Source organism: Hyperoodon ampullatus (genome assembly GCF_949752795.1).
Source record: "Hyperoodon ampullatus genome assembly, chromosome: 15".
Classification (NCBI taxonomy): Eukaryota; Metazoa; Chordata; class Mammalia; order Artiodactyla; family Ziphiidae; genus Hyperoodon; species Hyperoodon ampullatus.
In genome coordinates this window covers 82888403-82906883 of record NC_136928.1, presented here as the reverse complement: position 1 = coordinate 82906883, position 18481 = coordinate 82888403, and positions in this window count along the sequence as shown.

The following is an 18481-nucleotide window of genomic DNA, read 5'->3' as shown; positions in this document are numbered from 1 at the left end:
GATGATTTGTCAAATCCCGTCTCTTCCACTAGAGAAGCGCTCTGAGCACAGATGTGTGAAAAGTGCCCAGCGGTCACGTGTAGGGTGGATGAAGCACGTCTGTGCAGAGGCTGCCTCGAATGGGAGGGGATGAAGATGGAGCTTCCCCAGAACGTCCTGGGGGTGGGACTAGCTGTTACCCGGGGCTCACCTCCCTGTAACCCACTACTCTCCTCTCTCCATGGGTTTTCTGTCTTTGAAAACAACCAACCCTGGTCAGCTGTCCACTCAGCACTGCCCAGAGCCACTCCGGGCAGCGTGTGTAGAAAGCAGGCCACTGGTGTGGGCACTTCCAGAGCTGGTCCCACCCAAAGGCAGTGGAGTTTGTCAGCTGCCCTGAGAAGCACAGGCTTCAAAAGCCAAAATTTGCTTGTATTCTGGGCCTTGGGACTTTCTGAGAGGGAAAAAGTAAAGTGTTGTCCTGCAAGTCTGGTCTCAATCCAAAGGCACGTTACTTTGGATAATGGTCAGATTCTGCATTTGGCTGATTTTAGGATCCAAAAATATGATGAGGGAGGAAGGGCGGTGCTTTTGAGGATTTAACACATTTTCTCAGACACATTTTAAACCTGACTGTAGCTTGAAATACTAATGGTACGTGCGTCTTAAGCTCAACAATGTGCAACTATCTGCCTAAATGTACAAGGCATTTCCAGGAGTGAATACAGTATTCTGCTCATGTCTCTTACCAGCTAAAAACCCTCAATGGCTCCCCACTACCCTCGGGTGCAATCACTGTTATCACCTTTATAGGGTTTAGTGAAAGCTGTGCTAAGCACTTGGCATGTATTACCTCATTTAAGCCTCAAAACAAGCGTAAAAGGAAATATCATGCAGCCCATTATACGATAGAGAAAGCTGAGGCTTAGAGAAGTTCAGGGACTTGCCTGAGCCCACTGCACTGCACAGTGTCAGAGATGGGATGAAGCCCACACTCAGCAAGGCCGTCCAACTTTCTCGCTCCCCTCCGTCTAATTCCTATCCTTGTGGAAGAGCTTAGGTCTCAGCGACTGCTCCCAAGAACCCCTCCCCAGGCACCCTGCCCATGTCTGACCAGGGAGCTTCTCCAGACGAGGCAGCAACCTTGTCGTTGGCTTTATCTGCCTCCTCCAGACTGGGACCCCTGGGGACAGGGATTTGGGCTCTGACTACCGGGTGGTCCCTTGCCATGTCCATCACAGAGCCTGGTACCCACGACGGGGCCAGTTATGTAGTTATGTGTGGAGTGAAACATTTAATTCTGCCCTGGAGCACCGTTTTCATTCTTCACAACCCACGTCTATCAAGAAAACTAATAAAACCTACCAAGGCAGCCCGCGTCTTCCCATGCTCGATGATGAGACAGGACCACCCGGAGAGCCAGGTAAAGCGCAGACTGCCTGCCTGTGGGTCACCACTCAGAGGGTGGGCTCAGCGGGCCGGTGTGGGCTCAACGGGCTGGGCTGGGCTGGAGGTTTTGCATCTCACACAGGCTCCCAGGTGCTGCCAGGCCTGGCCTCGGCCTACGGAGACACAAGCTCACTCAACTTAAGCCCAGGCTTGAGAAGTGACCATCTAGCCAACTAAAGACACTTAACACGGGGCTTACCAACATTTTGGACAACCTCAAAACTCTGGTTCAAACTTACGGTTACCAAGGGGGGAAAGGCAGGATGAATTAGGAGATAGGGGTTGGCATATACACACTACTCTGTATAAAATAGATAACTGATAAGGACCTACTGTAGAACACAGGGCTCTACTCAACGCCCTGTAATGACCTATATGGGAAAAGAAGCTAAAAAAGAGTGGATACATGTATATGCATAACTGAATCACTGTGCTGTACAGCAGAAACTAACACAACATTGTAAAGCAACTATACACCAATAAAAATTTTTTTAAAAAAGCCCTCTGGTCCATGGCATTACAGAACAAATGAACATACTCTCAGTTTTCTATTTGAGGCAGTCATTTGTTACAGTGGGGAATTTTCCTCTGTGCTTTCTGAAATGCCAGGAAATAAAATTTTAGATGAGACTCCCTTCTCCTCATCTGGGCCACCGCAAGCTCACCTGGTCCTCCTCAGAGAGAACCGGGGCTCCCCGCAAAACGGGGCGGCACTCAGCCTAGAGAGTTACGTTCTGACTCCTCAAAACGTGACCCCCTTTACTTCAGCAGGGGCGCACTCGGGAAAAACTCCCTTAGACCACACGTACATGCATATACACGCACAGGCCACACACACGTACACACACGCCCACACCATCAACTTCTGGCTGGCGACAAACGTGCGGGTGTTTTCTGTGTCTCACTCGCTGCGGGGAAGGCCCAGGGAACCGGGGAGGTGCCGTCCCTCCCCACACAGGGGGAGATGCCCCGTCGCACCGGCGCAGCATCCCTGCTGGCCAGAGCCGGTGAATCACACAGCCCGGTCCTTTCCCAGCTACCGGAGCTATCAGAGCTGACTGAAAACCAGTAGCAGCTGGCAGGAAATGGGTGAGAGCACTGACCCCAGATAAACTGTAAGCCTCCGCAGAGCAGCAGCAGATAGACCCTGGGACAGGAAGTCGAGCTGTCAGGCCTCAGCCCCACGCCTGCTCACAGGGCACTCCCGGGGCCACCGCGGGCTGCACGCACCCGATAATGCTCGGGGACACAGCTGTGCGGTCACAACCAAGGGAGGCGCGGCCAGACCGGCACAGCCCTCGGCCCCGGAGGGAAAGCAGGGGCCAGGCAGGAGGAGGAAGCACCGAGAAAACCCCTGATGGGAGTTCCAGGTTCTGCCATAAGCAGCAGCAGAGGCAACGGTTCTAGCCATCGGTCCTGTGATGAAATAACAGCTGGCCCGGGGGCTACCCTGCCAGGGTCAAGTCAGTTGCTGCCCGTGCGTTTCTTAATCAGGGTCCCTGCAGCAAAATGACCAGCTCCCAAGAGCAGAGGGGCCCAGCCCCACTGAGCACGTAAAGCAAGGAAGCACTTCTTTACAGAGCACAGGCCCAGCGCTTTCAAGTACTCTTGCAGCTTCTCAGCCAGTTCTTGGGACAGACCCTCTGAAGTTCCTAGTGATAGAGAAAACGATAGCCGGGCAGCATCCCAGACCCTTCACACACATTTAATGCTTACAGACCTCCTAGGAGGATCATCCCCATTTTACAGATGAGCAAACTGAGGCTCAGGGGATTAGTCCGCCTCGCCCTGGGTCATGAGCTGATGAGGGACAGAGCCCAGATGCGAGGTCTGACTGCAGTCTCTGTGCTGTACACTGAGTTCATCATCCTCTATTCACAGGGAGCCCTTCGGTGAGGGAAGGGAGGGAAAGACGGGGGGAGGTGAACGGAGCCGAGAGTAAGGGCCTGTGGTCAGCGTTTAGTAACATCCTCCCATGGCCCGGGGTGGACACCGGCCCACGCAGCCCAGTGAGAGGGCACCCAACCTCTGTGCACCCCAAAGCTGACCCAGGGGTTCTTCCAGGGGCAGCCAGAGCAGGGTGTCCTGCCGGCCGCCCACTTCTCGGTGACCCCTTTGTGACAAGTTCCAGCGTCTGCACTTGAACTCCTGAGCCAGGTCTCAGCCTCCAAGGGCAAAGAGACTCAGCTGAGAAGGGCTAACTTGGGCATTGCCAGGCCCTCCTCTGGCTCTCTCTGCAGGGAGCACGCTGCGAGGGGCAGGGGTCCCTTTCCTGTCTCTGAGAAGCAGCGCAGCGCATCTGCCCCTGGAGTAGGAGCAGCCCCCTCGGCTGGCACGGAACCGGGGCCATCTCTTGGGGTAGCAAGACGGGAGTTCAGCTGGGCGACTGACTCACCCTTGTTCCTGGAACTGTCTGAAGGCGGGAGAGGATGCTGTGGGTAGGTTCTAACTGTATCATCTGGGCTGGGGCCCGTAGCAGATGGTCCTTAGAAAAAAAAATACTTCCATGTGGGCTTAAAATAGCACAGCACTCACCATCAGCTGAATGGGGAAATGTAGGAGCCCGACGGTCCCGTTGGGGGTGGGCGCTGCAGGCTGCAGGTTGGGACACAGGGGCCGGGCACCAGCCGCAGTGGCCGGGGCTTGGAAGGCAGGAAAGGGAGGCCTTGTCTGCCCAGCCTGTAGGAGGTGGTGGCAGTAGAGTCTGCAGCCCCATGACAATCCTGAGCCCCAGTGACCCACGGCCACAGAGAGGACCTGGGCCTGAGAGACACGCACTGGGGACGCAGGAGCAAGGCCATGGACCTCCGAGGCACCCTGGGAGAAATCTCAGATCTGCCACTGGCTGTCTGCACGCCCTGGGGCAGGTCGCTTCCTCTTTCTGCGCCTCAGTTCCCTTATCTCTAAAATGGAGCGAACTCAGCAGCGTTCTCTAGGGAGGGTGGGGGGTCTGCGGCAGCCCTGCCTGGGGCGGTGGTGGGAAAGCGAGCTCGCGGCTCCGGGGTCTTTCCCTGAGGCAGGAGGCAGCCTTGGGCCCTCGCTCCCCTTTTCTGGAATCTCCTTTCGCGTCCTTATTTAAACCAGGCTATGGTTTGGCAACTGGAAGTGACAGCTCTGAAAGTCTGGGTCTCATGTTACACCCTCGGGGCCGATGCCCTGTGCGCTGGGAGGGCAAAGTGATGACAGGAAAGACACCACAGGCTGTGACGGGCGGAGGAAGCCAGCTGCCCCAGAACGGGCAGCAGGAGGGCAGCCTGCTCAAGCCAGCAGCCCGGGGCCCCCCCGAGGGCTCCCCGGGCAGGCGACCCCGCCTCCCTCCTAACTTCTCAGAGCTCAGCAAACAGAGCCCCAGTCTCGTGGTCTCTGAGAGGTAGGAGACCTCCCCGCTGCAGGGCAGGGGGGGGACCCTCCAAGGGAGCCAGGAGGCCCTCGGGTCACTTGTCCAAGACAGAAGCTTTGTCTGGGATGGACGACTTCCACCCAGTTCAATTCTGGGTCCTTTGGGAGACGCAGTGAGCTGTGCTAGTAAATGTTTAACAGTCGGCTCTGCAGGGGATTCAAAAATAGCTCTGATTCGTGCCAGGTTTCATGGGGCAAATATCCCCACCCTGGCCGGTGTGATCACCGAACACGGACTTGGGAAGATACTGCAGGATCCACCTCCACGCGCTCCAACGCCCAGCCCGTGACCGCTGAGAAACAGACCCGTGTAATAAGGGTCTTCAGTTAGGCTCTGTGGTTAGCTGTTAACCTGTTTAACTTGGTTACGTCCTGCCTCTTCTTACTAGCTGTGTGGCCTTGGGCAAGTTACATACCTGCTCTGGGCCTCGTGTGTGAAGTGAGGGCCAGAAGTGTCACCTCCTTATAAGGGTCACCGTCAGGTAGGAATAATCCCTATGTCATAGCTGGTGTGTTAGGCGCATAACTGAGGTCACGCATGTGACCCTCCCGCTGGCACGTGTCCGTAAGGCGCAGTTAGCACCTCGCCCACCCTGAAGTCAACAAGCACTGTCTCCCCTCAGCGCCACATCCCCCTCCAGCTACTGCTTTATGGTTCTTGTCCTCGCACACTTCTTCCAAGTACTGTCAGGCTGGCTCCACTTCCTCTCCTCCCGCCCACTGGTCCACCCATGGCCGCAGCCTCGGCCCCCATCAGCCACCTGGTCAGCTCCTGCCGACGTCACCCGTGACCTCCTTTTCTAAATCCGAGAGACACTCCTCAGTCATCCTCTCACTCAACTTTCCAGCAGCACCGGGAGGCCCTGCTGACCACCCAGCTTTCCCGCTGCCTCTCCCTCTGCTTCTCTTTCTGCCTCTCTTTCCTGGGGCATCTCCCTCTTGCCGGCATGACAGTCAGGCTGCCTAGAGCCTTAGGTGGGGACATGTCTCCCCTGCTAAACCCCGTCCAGGGAGCTTGCCCAGCCCCGTGGCCTCTGTCCCTCTAGACCCATATGTGCCCCGCCCAGACTGCTGCGCCGCCCCCCGGGCAACACAGCCAAAGTCCATTCCACACACTGCCTCGGCTGTTTCAGAAGCACCTCAAGTTCAGCTTGTCCCAAACTGAGCTTACCACCCTCTCCCAGACCCGTTCTGCTTCCAGAGGCGGTCACTTCCCGAATGGCCACTGCCACCTGGTCGTCTTGGCCACCATCCCCTCTCTTGCCCCAGATCTAATCTACCCCCGGACCCGCGTCCCTCCTGGCACCCGGCAAACCCATTCTCTTGGTCTTCTGTCTTCATCCTCATCCCCCGGTGCAAGCGAGCGCCACCTCTGGGGACCAGGCCACACGGCACCATCTAACTGGTCTCCCCTCTAGCCTTGCCCTCCAGTCCATTCTCCATGTCCTTCCAGGGTGATCTTTCCAAATCTCAGAGGCAGTCAGGTCACCATCATCATATGCAGGAAACTCAGACCAGAATCTCAGCTTGGCTTCTCAGGACCTGGGCGACTAACCTCAGCCTACGTGTGTGTGTCTGCAAGTGTGTGTGTGTGTGTCTGTCTCTCTCAATCTTCCTCTTATCTCCCCTCCTCACCCCGCACTCACCCCTTTGGGTTTCAGCCCCATCGCTGCTTCCTCAGGAAGCCTTCCTTATCCCCACCCAGGAGAGGACCGTGTTATTCCCCCTCCCAGCTTCCTGTACCGTTGTCTTCACAGCAGTTACTATGCTTTGTGATTATTCACTTACTTGTGTGGTTAATTGATTAACATCTAGCTCTCCCACTGAGCTAATTATTCCCAAAGGAGCAGTTGACCAGTGGCATTTTGAGCCGGGTAATGCTTTACCGGGCGATTGTCTGCGAACGGCAGGAGGGCCGAGCCCCACCTACTAAGTGTCTGCGGCCCTCCTAGCCCCTGTGACAGCATCAAAAGCCCTCTGCCTTTCCACACACCCTGGGTGACTGGACCCCAGCCACCTGCCCTAGATGACAGGAGCAGCGGGGATAGGAATCCTGTCTAGGTGTGTCCAGCCCCGGCTGCCTAGGCGGGCCCGGGACCCATCGGTGGCTCAGAAAACACACCTGGGCGAGTGAGTGGCAGCTCCTGCTCGTAGGTTTCTGAACAAGCTGCTCTGATCACCTCGGCGGGAGCTCACGAGGAATTTCTGGTTGGGGTCCAGGAAGCCGTCTTGCCCATGCGGGACTAGAGAGTGACCCTCAGCACCCTGGAGATGGTCACCCCGTGGTACCTGCCCAGAGCGCAGCCGGGCAGGGCTGAGTCAGCCGCTGCGTCCTCTCACCTTCTGTGGCTGCTCAGTGGCAAGGAGAGGGTCCTCCCTTGACCACGTGCCAAGGAGGACGCTTGGTCCTTTCTCTGCTTGTAGGGGTCTCCACAGTCTCCCTACCTGCTGCCAACCTTCTTTTCTTTTTTTTTTTTAACTAAAAATGCGACTGGGGCTTCCCTGGTGGCACAGTGGTTGAGAGTCCGCCTGCCGATGCAGGGGACGCGGGTTCGTGCCCCGGTCCGGGAAGATCCCACATGCCGCGGAGCGGCTGGGCCCGTGAGCCATGGCCGCTGAGCCTGCACGTCCGGAGCCTGTGCTCCGCAACGGGAGAGGCCACAACAGTGAGAGGCCCGCGTACCGCAAAAAAAAAAAAAAAAAAAAAAAAAAACCTCCGAGAGGAGAGTCCAGCATGAGTTGGAGCAGCACAGTAGAAACTGTAGGAGGAATTAGCATCAGGCTGTTCCTTAAAGGGTAGACTAATAATAATAATAATTGTAGCTAATGTTGGCTGAGCACTAGCACTGTCCTAATCAATTTTTATGGGCTATCTCCCTTAATATTTGCAATCACCCTACCACATAGGTGTGAATCTTACTGCCATGTTACAAACAAAGGAACTGAGGCACATAGATATAAATAATTTGCTTAAGTTTGCACAGCTTGCAAACGGCAGAGCCAGGATTGGAAGCCGTGCACTCTGGCTTTGGGAACAACGCTCTCAGACACCATCCAGAGGGTCTGGGGATATTCGTTCTCTATACTTGTGTAACACAGGCCCCCAGGTCTAGCAGCCTAACCCAACATATGTTTATTGCCTCACAGTTCCGATGAGTCCGGAATCTGGGAGTGGTTTAGCTTGTTCCTCTGGCCCCCGGCCTCTCTATCTGGGTGACAGCCAGTGGTCACCTCAGGCTCAGCAAGGGGAGCGTTGGGCTCCAAGCTCACTCACGTGGTTGTTGCAGGACTCCCGTCTTGGCTGGCTGTTGGCTGGAGCCCTGGACGCCTTGCCTCCTGGGCCTCTGCACAGGGCGGCTCCCGACACAACGTCCAGCTTCCCTCCGAGTGAGAGAGAAGAGGGCCGAAGTTACGGTCCCTGCGTAGCCTCATCATGGAAGTGACAGCCCGTCACTTTTGCCAGCGTCCATTCATGACAAGCGAGTCGCCAAGCTCAGCCCACACCCAAGGGGAGCGTATTGCACGAGGGCACGGACCCCAGAAGTGGGAGGGACCCCTGGGGCTCGTGGAGGAGACGGGCGCCCCCAAACAACATGGGGTGTAAGCTCATTATCTTCCTGTTTTATTCCCCAGCCCAGGAATTCTAATTGCATTTCCTTAAGTACTAAGAACAGCCTCAGAGTGAGTTAAACTTGACTCCCAGCCGGAGAGGACTCTCCCTCCTGTTCTTCCCAGGAAGTAAGTGCCAAATAAGACGAACGCTTCTCCACGCTCATCTGCACACGCAGCTATGTAAAGAAACACAAGCGTATTTGTACTTCGCTGGCGTCAGGCTGAGAACTTGGCACTGCTGTTGCCTCTACCCACTTGCCCGCCATCTGACTTCAGCCTGCCCAGTGCCTCTCTGGTGCTTAGCTTTTCATCTTCTCCCTTCCTCCCCACCTCCCGCAATGAAGAAATGCCCCCGTGGTCCCAGGGTCCGAGCTTCCCCCTTCAATCATCTCCAGGCATCACTGTCAATGTCACCTGAGAATCCCTGTGCACACGGGACAGGCCGCCTCTCAGAGACCAGCCATGGTCCCCCGTGGCCAAAAGGCAAGGCCCTAACTCGAGTCCGGCACTCGAGACCTGATCCCACCCTATCCTCTAGCCCACACCTGCTCCCACACGGCCCTCCTCGCTCCGCCTACGCTGGTCCACGTGCCTTGAGCCTTCCCACTTCCGGGCCTCTACTCGCTCCGTTCCCTAACCTTCAAATACTTTTCTTGCTCCTCTTGACTTACCCAAACCCTGGTCTCCCTTCAAGGTCAAGGTCATGCCCCACCTTCTCAGTGAACCTCGCCTAGGCTACTCCGACTCGACTCTCCAAGGAAGAGTTTGGCAGGAGGCAGGGTGTGCTCAACAGGGTCAGTTAAATTAAAATACTCACCGCAGCAAGCAAACTACACTAGAAAAGCCGTCTGAGCTCCCGTCCCTAAACCCGCGGCCCCGCCCTACTCTGCAAGACTTGTGACCCTCTGGTCACCCCAGACTCAGCCTTCCAGCTCAGCTGGGCAATGGTTCCCAACGCCCTCTCATCTGAACACCTGCTTCCTCCAAGCCACACGCATCTAACCCTAAACCTGACCGAGTCTGAGTACTTTCATGGCCGGACTGTGTCCAGTCCATCTCTGAGTCCAGAACCGAGCTGAGACTGGGGTAAATATTGTCAGGAATGAGGAAGACGGTGGCAACTGCCCCTTGAGAGGACTCCCCTCTAAATAATACACAGGAGATGCTTCATTCTCTTTCTTCGGTGCTCAGAAACACAAAGCTGTGTTCCTGCTTGAAATTGAAGAATATAGACTCAGTATTACACTGATGCAGAAGAAAGGATGGGGAGTGCTAGAGATCAATCAGCCACAGCGACTGCTGCAGAAGCAGCAGCCACAGAGCCCAGGAAGACGTGTGCCTGAGGCCCCGTTTTCCAACACCTCCAGGTGAGATGGGGAGGTAGCAACGCAGGTGAGGAAGAGGCTGACATGAAGCAGATCCGGGGTGAGCATCGCACCTTACCTCCTAACACAAGGGTGAACCCCAAGTCTTCCTGGTAATGCTTCCTGCTCCCTGGGCCCCATGGGATGACACCCACATTACACACTGCACAGTTACTGTGCAGCTTTACATCCTGCTGTTCTCTTTTCGCACGTTGTTCAGAAATAAACACTGGTGCCCACGTTACATTCTGCTTTTAAACAGCTGCCAGAGAGGAGACATGCCCAGTGCTCTCTGAGACGGGAAGGCGGGGAGGGCAGGCCTTTTGCACAGAAGGAGGAAGTGAGCTGTGGTGAAAGTTGACAGGTGAGGGCATGTGGAGCCCTGCGTTCCTCCTGGCACTGCCGCCACCAACCAGGGGCCATGAAGGAAGTCCTGTAACTGTTCTCAACCGAGGCTGGCTTTTCTGAAAAGCACCTTATCTCAGACTTTTGGGTCTGAGGACCACTTCACACCCTTAAAAATGAAAGAGCTTTTTTTCACGTGGGTTGGATTTGAAGATATTTACTGTATTAGAAATTAAAACTGAGAAAAATTTTTGGATGTTTATCAATTTATATCAAAAATAACAATCATAAATTCATTACATATTGGCATAATTTTTAAGAGAAATCACTATATTTTCCAAAACAAACAAACAAACAAAAGAACCTGTAAGAAGGATGGCAACAGCTTATAGTTTTCCCAAGATCCTAAGCGTCTGAATTCACGGAAGACAGCCAGACCCTCACATCTCGCTCTGCACTCAGTCTGGGACAGTATGCTGCTTTGGCTGAGGTGTGCGAAGAAAATTTAGCCTCCAACGCATACGTAGTTGGAAAGAGAGGACAACTTTGTAATAGGATTTTCAGATGATGGTGGATATTCTTTGATACTACACCGAGACATACAAGCGGTAGTTTCTTTCTTTTTTTTTTTTTTTTAACATCTTTATTGGAGTAAAATTGCTTTACAATGGTGTGTTAGTTTCTGCTTTATAAGCGGTAGCTTCTTAAAGGTTAGTTGCCATTGGAATCTGAAGCCATATAAATTAATTTTTTAATCACTGTTAATGAAAATCCACTAGCTGTCATGTACTTTGAATAGTTTTGCTTTGTTTGAGGCGTGGCAAAAAGAGGTGGGTAAGGCCATACATTCGAGCCAGGTTGCCAGAGTTGGAATCCTGGCTGTCTTACTTACTCCCAAGTTAATTAGTTCCTCTGTGCCTCAGGTTCCTCAGCTGTAGAATGGGTCAATAACAATAGCATCGCCAGCGCAATGAGACGCCTGTGCACTGCAACGAAGAGTAGCCCTGCTCACTGCAACTAGAGAAAGCCTGTGTGCAGCAAGGAAGGCCCAACGCAGCCAAAAATAAAATAGATTAAATTAAATTTTAAAAGGCTACAAACTGCACAGTCCCATTAATACAAAAAAAATAATAATAATAGCTTCTACTTGGCAGTACCACTGTGAGAACCAAGTGGCCTACTTACACTGAGGCTCTCACTGGAGGCAGTTCTTGCTACTGTGGGCTCACCATTTGCAGACATGCTCATCCTTTGGGAGAGCCTCAGGGACCGGCTGGCTCTCCCAGCACCCAGGCAGCCCATGGTCCCCACCTTGGGTGACGGCGTGGCCAGGAATCTGGAAAAGTTAAACAGAAGGCAGCCCCTCCTGGCTTTCTCCCCCTCCTGTCAGTGAGGGGTGATGAGTACGGACAGACAGGAGCCCTTCGATCTGGAAATCTGATGGGTCTGGGAGGAGATGGGGGGTCTTGGGGGCACCCAGGACCCCGTGTTTCTCTTATAGTTGTCCCAGGTGGTCCACAGTCATCCCCTTCCAATGTGGGCACGGGTGACAGGAGGGGTGGCCCGGGTAGCACCCACAGGTCCCGTCCAGCCACCCAAGCAGGGGAGACACCTGCATTTGGGGAAAGCTGTGTGAAAGCCCCCATCACAGTCTCCACGGTCTCCACACCCAGACATGGGCGCACGTGCCAGCCCTCGGGGGGAAACCACTGGGGGGGTGGGACCTTTGCCCACGAGGCACAGCCCCAGAAACGGTATCACCGGAGAGGAGCAGCGGGGCGGAGGATGGGCTGCTGATGGTTCAACCTCAGATTCTCAGAGAGGCATGGAGTCAGCACAGGTGGCTCAAACAGGAAGTACCTGCAAAACAGGTAACAACCCCCTGAGCGAAAACACACGCGCCAGGCGAAAGGGGGATCCAAGCAGACGGGCACAGCCATAGGGCTGCCGCGGCCACTGGCCCTCCATCCACGAGCCCGTCAGGTGAGAGCTTCCTGGGCCTGTTCCACCCACAGTTTCATCTTGAGGAAGTTTCCTGACCCTCAGTTTGCAATGGCTCTGGACCCAGTCTGAATTCCTTTCATAAGAGATCTTTGTCAACATCACCACCCCTCTTGCCAAAGTCAGGAACTAAGGAAATGAATGTAGCTGAATAAGAAATAAATTCAGAGGACACAGTTCCATGGCTAAATGCTCAAAATAAGAAGGAAAAAGATGAGGAGAAGGTGGTGGAGTGGTGAGAAGCGGTAAGCAAGGAGAGGACGGGGCGGAGGGGGAGAATACCCACCGCGGAGAGCTCACAATGCTCATCAGCTCGTGTAATCACAAGAAAGTGAAGGTCGAAATATCATCCCCTTAACTAAGGGGTCTGCCACACATCACGAAATGCCAGGCATACCCCAGACTCCAGAGCCTTCTCCTCCCCTTTGCTAAGATTGAGGGACTTGGGAGTGGGAAGATGCTGGAGAAAGTCAAGCACATCCGCATTTGCTCGATAGCTTGTTGTCAGCATTTTACACACAGGTAACCATAAGTGACCTCCATGAGTGAGCAAGATACAGCAAATGAAAGCTGTGACAAAAGGGTCCAGTTGGATATGACGGCGGGCAAGGTATCGTGCTGGGGTCAGGAGAGCCAGGCTCCAGGGCCAGAGCTGTCTCCAGCACGGTGGGACCCACGCCCAAACCGCTGAAAAGCTGGATTTCTTGGCCCTGTAAAGTGATGAGCGGTGGGGTGGATGAATGCAATGGCTTCTGAAACTCTCTTCTGAGGAGTGCAGGTATAATTATGAGATGTCAGCACCTGCTACCACCATGTGTGTTCACCCTACAAACTCCATGAACTCCCAATGAACATGAAAAACCATCATTGTTTACAGATAATATGACTTCCTAACCAAAAATGTGTAAAGAAGTCATCTAACAATATTATCAGAACCAAGAGTTCTAAGATGGCAGGAGGAGAACAACATAAAAAAGTCAATAGCTTTCTATAGAGCAATGATAATTAGAAAAAATTTAAGCTCCCATTACCATTTATAGCTTATAAAAATAATATACAGGAATAAACCTAACCAGAGGAACGTAAGGCCTGTATAAAGAAAATTATCAAACATTTCTTATTAAAAATCCTACTCCTGGATGCGAAGCCTCCATTTTTAAAGACGTCAATTCTCCTCCAATATAGACTATAAATGCAAAATAGAAAGTTGTCATGGAACTTAACAAGATGATTTTAAACATCTTACAGAAAAAAATTACACAAATTTTGTCTAAAAGATTTGGGGAAAAAAAAGACAAACTATTAGGGAGGACTTGCCCCTCCAGCTATCAAAACATGTAATAATCTGTAATAATTAAAGCACCAGGAATATTTGTACAGTGATAGACAAATAGACTAGTGGAATATATTAGAGTCCAGAAAGAGACCCATTGGAAATGGAAACTCAACATACAGTAAAGGAGGGTAAAGCAGTTTTAAAACATGGCCACAGATCCTTTGAAACGTCTTCCATTTAGAGGTGGGGTCTATGTCCCCTCTCCTTGAACCTGGTTGGACAGGTGACTTTCAACCAATTAAGTGAAATGTGCCTTCCAAGGTGAGGCCCTAAAAGGTCATGCAGCTTCTTCCTTGTTCTGCTCCCTCAGTGCCTTGAGCTTCCACCAAGAAGTCAAACCACCCTGAGGCCTCCATACTGTGAGGAAGCCCAAGCCACACAGAGGTCAAGTGTAGGTGCTCCCATTACAGTCCCAGCTGAGCCCAGCTTTTAAGGTACCCCAGCCCAGGTGCCGCAGGGACAGGCCCTGATCTGAGGTCAAAGCCAATCATTAGCTGGTATGTGGGTACCCGGGTCAGGGCCCATATCCTGATAGGGACCCAGTGGATGGTGGTCTCCTTTCCTTTCCCCTCCCTGATGGAAACCGTCACAGGGAAGACACAAGGCAGCCCCTGCAGGCGTCGTGTGTTTCTTGTAATTACAGCAGTAGGAGTCCTGAATACTGGGCCATCCCATCACTGGGCACGGCTGTCTTTGGAAAATGTCTCCATCTTCCATCAGTGGATCTTTGCATCTGTGATCAGGGGAGCCAGAGGCTGGGAGAATAAGGGCAGTGCCTGCTCTGGGCTCTGGAGAGAGTGACTGCCTGGCTGGGTGGTGCCAGGGAAACAGAACAGAAACAGCTGGAGAATGACCCTAGGAGATGAGCCCAGAGCTGGCATCTAAAGCTCATGGGACAATGACAGTGACAGCAAGCTGGACAGCAGTGAGACGGCCACTCACCGGTGTGCCAAGAAAGGACTGGCACTTCTTCCCGCTATTTAGTCCTTTCCGTTCTCATAAGCAGGGGCATTTTTTTTTCTCATTCAAAAGACACCAGATACAGAAAAATCAAAGAACAGACACAGAGCCCAGAAAATGCCAGGACAAGGACTCACATCTGCTCGAGGTGACGCATAGGTGGGCCAGACCTGAGCGGGTGTGGGTACGTTTCTCTAGAAGAAAAACACTGCCTACACTAATGTACCTCCTGTTAAAAACTGTCCAGTTCAAAAGGCAGAGGTACACAGCACAGACAGTCAGTGTGGCACTGCTCATAAAAGAGAAAATTTGGAAGCAACTTAGATGAACGTGGAAGAGGAAATCCATTGAATAAAATGTGATACTTACCCACAGGATGAAATTTTAGGCGGCCATATAGCTGATGTTGCATGGGGAGGTTTATTGACAAGGAAATATGTTTAGAAGAGGTTTTGCCAAATGAAAAAGAAACGTTTGCAAAGACGGACATAGAATAGGATCCAGTTTCAGCCAAAGGACATAAAAGGCAGAAATTTACATACAGGCGTAGAAGAAAGAACGGCAGTTAATATCACAAAATGTGAGCGGCATGCCCATCTGAGCAGTGGCGTAATGGGTAGTTTTATTTTCTCTTTTTTATTTTGTATTTTCCAAATTGTGAACATGTATCAATTTTATGTTCTGGAACAAAATACATGTTTTTGTTTCATTTTTCAAATCCCACGGAATTGAACCATATCTGTGGTTTACACGCTCTTTGGCATTCAACGATCCCGGGATTCGCTGAGGTCGCCGGGGCAGGTATTATTGTCTCTCCTTCACGGCTGGGGAAGTGGGGCTCAGGCTGACCGGTTCCTGCCTAGAACAGAGGGACCCTAGGCTGGATCTCCGGGGCTCTTTCTTCACTGGGGAAATCAAGGGAGCGCAGAATCTAAGAAGGACAAGCGCCCCAGGTCCCCCCAAGTCTGTGCCCGCCCCCAGCTGGACTGAAGACCCCAGAGCAAGGCGCTGCTTCCGCTCCGCTTCAGCTCCTCTCAGCTCCAGGGTCGTCATCTCTGTGCTTGTGTTTTTGTGTCCAGTTACTTCCTGTCACGACGGAGGTTGCCGCCCGAGCTCTGGGCAACAGCGGAGACTCCAGTGGGCACTTTTCTCACCGTGAATGGCCTGGGCTCCCATGGACACTGAGGTCTCCTCCCAGCCTGTTGCGGCAGACTCCCGACCGCACCGTCCAGGAGGTGTGACATCCGTGGTGTCAGCTCCCGGCAGCTCTGAGTCTCTGGGGGTGGGTTCCAGGCTGGGTCAGACCAGCCTGGGTTAGATGCTCAGCATCTAGGAAATTTGCTCCTGCTCGGCGGGGCTGACCGGGACCCCACGGGGAGAAGCACAGTGCCCTGTCAGAACCATGGGAATCTCTGGCCCAGGAGCAAGCAGCGTGGAGGGCCTTCCCCGCTGGTGGAGAACAAAGCCTCTGCAGCCTGGGGCAGAAGTCCTTCACTCTGACCAGGCCTCAGAGGAGGCAGCAAACCCTTGGGGTTTGGGAACCAGCTGAGCCTGAGCGGCCAGCCAGGGAGCCCGTGGCCTCGCCGGGCAGGGGTGTGGGCCGACGCCATCACCGTTTGTCCCGACTGCCGAGCGGTCCTCCCCCACCCCTGCCTCGGTCTCTCTGTTTCATGGCACCCTCTCCCGCTGACAGCGATGGGCCTAAGCAGCTGCATCACCTTCCTGGTGAAGAGTCTTCAGTGGTACCCAGCCCAAACTCCCCCTCCCAGCACTGAAGATGCCTCAGCCAAGTTTTCCAGTTTCCAGATTCATCCACTGCACCCCACACGGCCCTGGGGTTCCAGCCACCCCGGCCACTGCCTCTGCCCCAGCATCCCTGCATCCTCCACCTTGGCCAGCACCTTGACCTCCTGGAGGCCCTTCTCCTGCATCAATTCCCACTGCTCGTCCTTGGCGATCCTGCTAAAACTCCCCTCCACTGCCACACGGATCCCTCAGACCAGACCCCTGCCGCTGGACTTAGACCCGGCCCTCCCCAGACACACTCACTCTTGACCCCCTGTTTCCACAGCACTTACAGCCTCTACCTCAGTCCTAGATCCACCTGGTCCCCCCGACTGACTTCTGCAGGGCAGAGACCACCTCCTGTTCAACTTCGAATCTCGCTACCCCACCACCATCTCCTTCCAGGACAAGACCCTCTTTGTACACAGTAGGCAGTCAGTGAAGGCTTGTAATATTGACATAACTTCACAGCCAGCTACAGATTCTGCTCCTAATCTAGCAAAATGGCAGTACTGTTTGGTACAATGAAATCCACAGGTTGGTGAAATATTCTCAGAGGATCCCAGCACATCCAACTCTTGGAAGCTCTAAGCTCCCCGTGGAATCTTTTTTTTTTTAATCTCCTTCAGTTCTTGAAAAGACCTCAACCTTTCATCATGTGCTGTGCATAGACTCTGTCTTGAATATATGCAGTGCTTTCCCCATCTTGCCCAGTCACCCAAGGCACAAAGTAAAATCAGCTTTGGAAATCAGAACCCAGAAGGAGAGGCCCCCCACACCGCGCTAAAATTTCCTGGGAGGGGCCTTGCTAACCTCCCATGACCATAGGTTATAGGCAAGGCGTCTGAACAGTGGTGCCATGTGCTTCTAAACAGATGACCTGTCACCATAGCAACACTCACATCTGTCATTACCTCAGAGAGAGAACACGTTTTAAAAGAAATCTACTTAGCAACATGTCAGGTTAACTTCTGTGATTCTTATGGATTCTCTCAGGAATCCAGGCCTGAGTACCGGGCGGCAAAGGGTGAACAGCCTAGTAGGTGCTGCCACAGGCAAAGTGGCCCCTTCCTTGACCTGTCCCTACCTGTCCTTGGATGAGTCAGGTACAGTGGCCTCCCCGAAACCACAGCCTATTGGCTTTGCACTCAGGGCAGTTACACAAGCCAATTGTTATAAAAATAATAGCTGCTGTTCTGGCGCTTTGCATGCATAGGCTCACTTGATGCTCGGGACAGCCTCTGCAGCAGGCGTTACCTCCACTCAGAGATGAGAGGCCGGCTTGTTCCAGCACCAGCCCGGGAGCTCCAGCCCTCCCCACGCACCGGCTGCTGTTGTGCAGGCGAGGGCCCCGGCTGGCTCTCGACACGCCATCCACACGCATTTTCCCAAAACCCCATTTCATAGAGGAGCAACTGTCTTGGAAAACTGAAGCCCCTTGCTCAAGACCCCTTCAGAAGTCAGTGGAGGTGCCGAGACACAGGCTCACCTCCCCTGGGGGAGCCTCAGGGAACACACGTCTCCCCAGCCGTATTCACCCCAAGTAAGGGGCCTAGGCTGTCTCCCTCTGAGCCCGAGAGGCAGATACCTGGGCGCCTCCCCTGCTCGGCTTAGGAATGAATTCCAACGTCTTGCATTCGCTAAAAATCTTTGTCATCTAGGCTGTCAATCCTTCTGGATCTTACAGGGAATTTTCTGTGTATCTGAGGGGAATGAGGACTACGGAAGAAAGTGTGAGACTTCCATGCTCAGGAATCACCCCCAGCATCTTTGTCGAGATGCAGGTGCTAATTGGGTGAGTGGGTAGTGGGGCCTGAGAGCCTGCATTTCCAACCAGCTGCCGGGTAAGGCGGCTGATCCTCGATCTCACCTTTAGGGAAAGGGAACAGGGCCCTTCTGTTTAAAAGAAAAGATGTATCGTCAAAAGATGCAGTGTTTCCCCCAGGACTATTGCAGGCTGCCTGTTAAGACCCTAAGTTGCTAAGGAAGCCTTCGAGAAGGGGAAGGGGCCTGGCTCACAAGGCTGACCTCTAAACCCCTGGAAGCCCTCCTGGGCACTAAGCTCCCTGTTTGTAGCAGGATGGCTTCTCGTTTCTGATTTCCCAGTGCCTGGCCTAGTACCTGGAAGGTGCTAGATGCCCAAGAAACACTGACTGAATAAAGGAAAGAAGGTAGGAGGGAGGGCGGGCGAGCTCCGTCCCCGGCCCAATTTCCAGCTCACCACTCCCTCCATCTGGCCCCTGCATTTGCC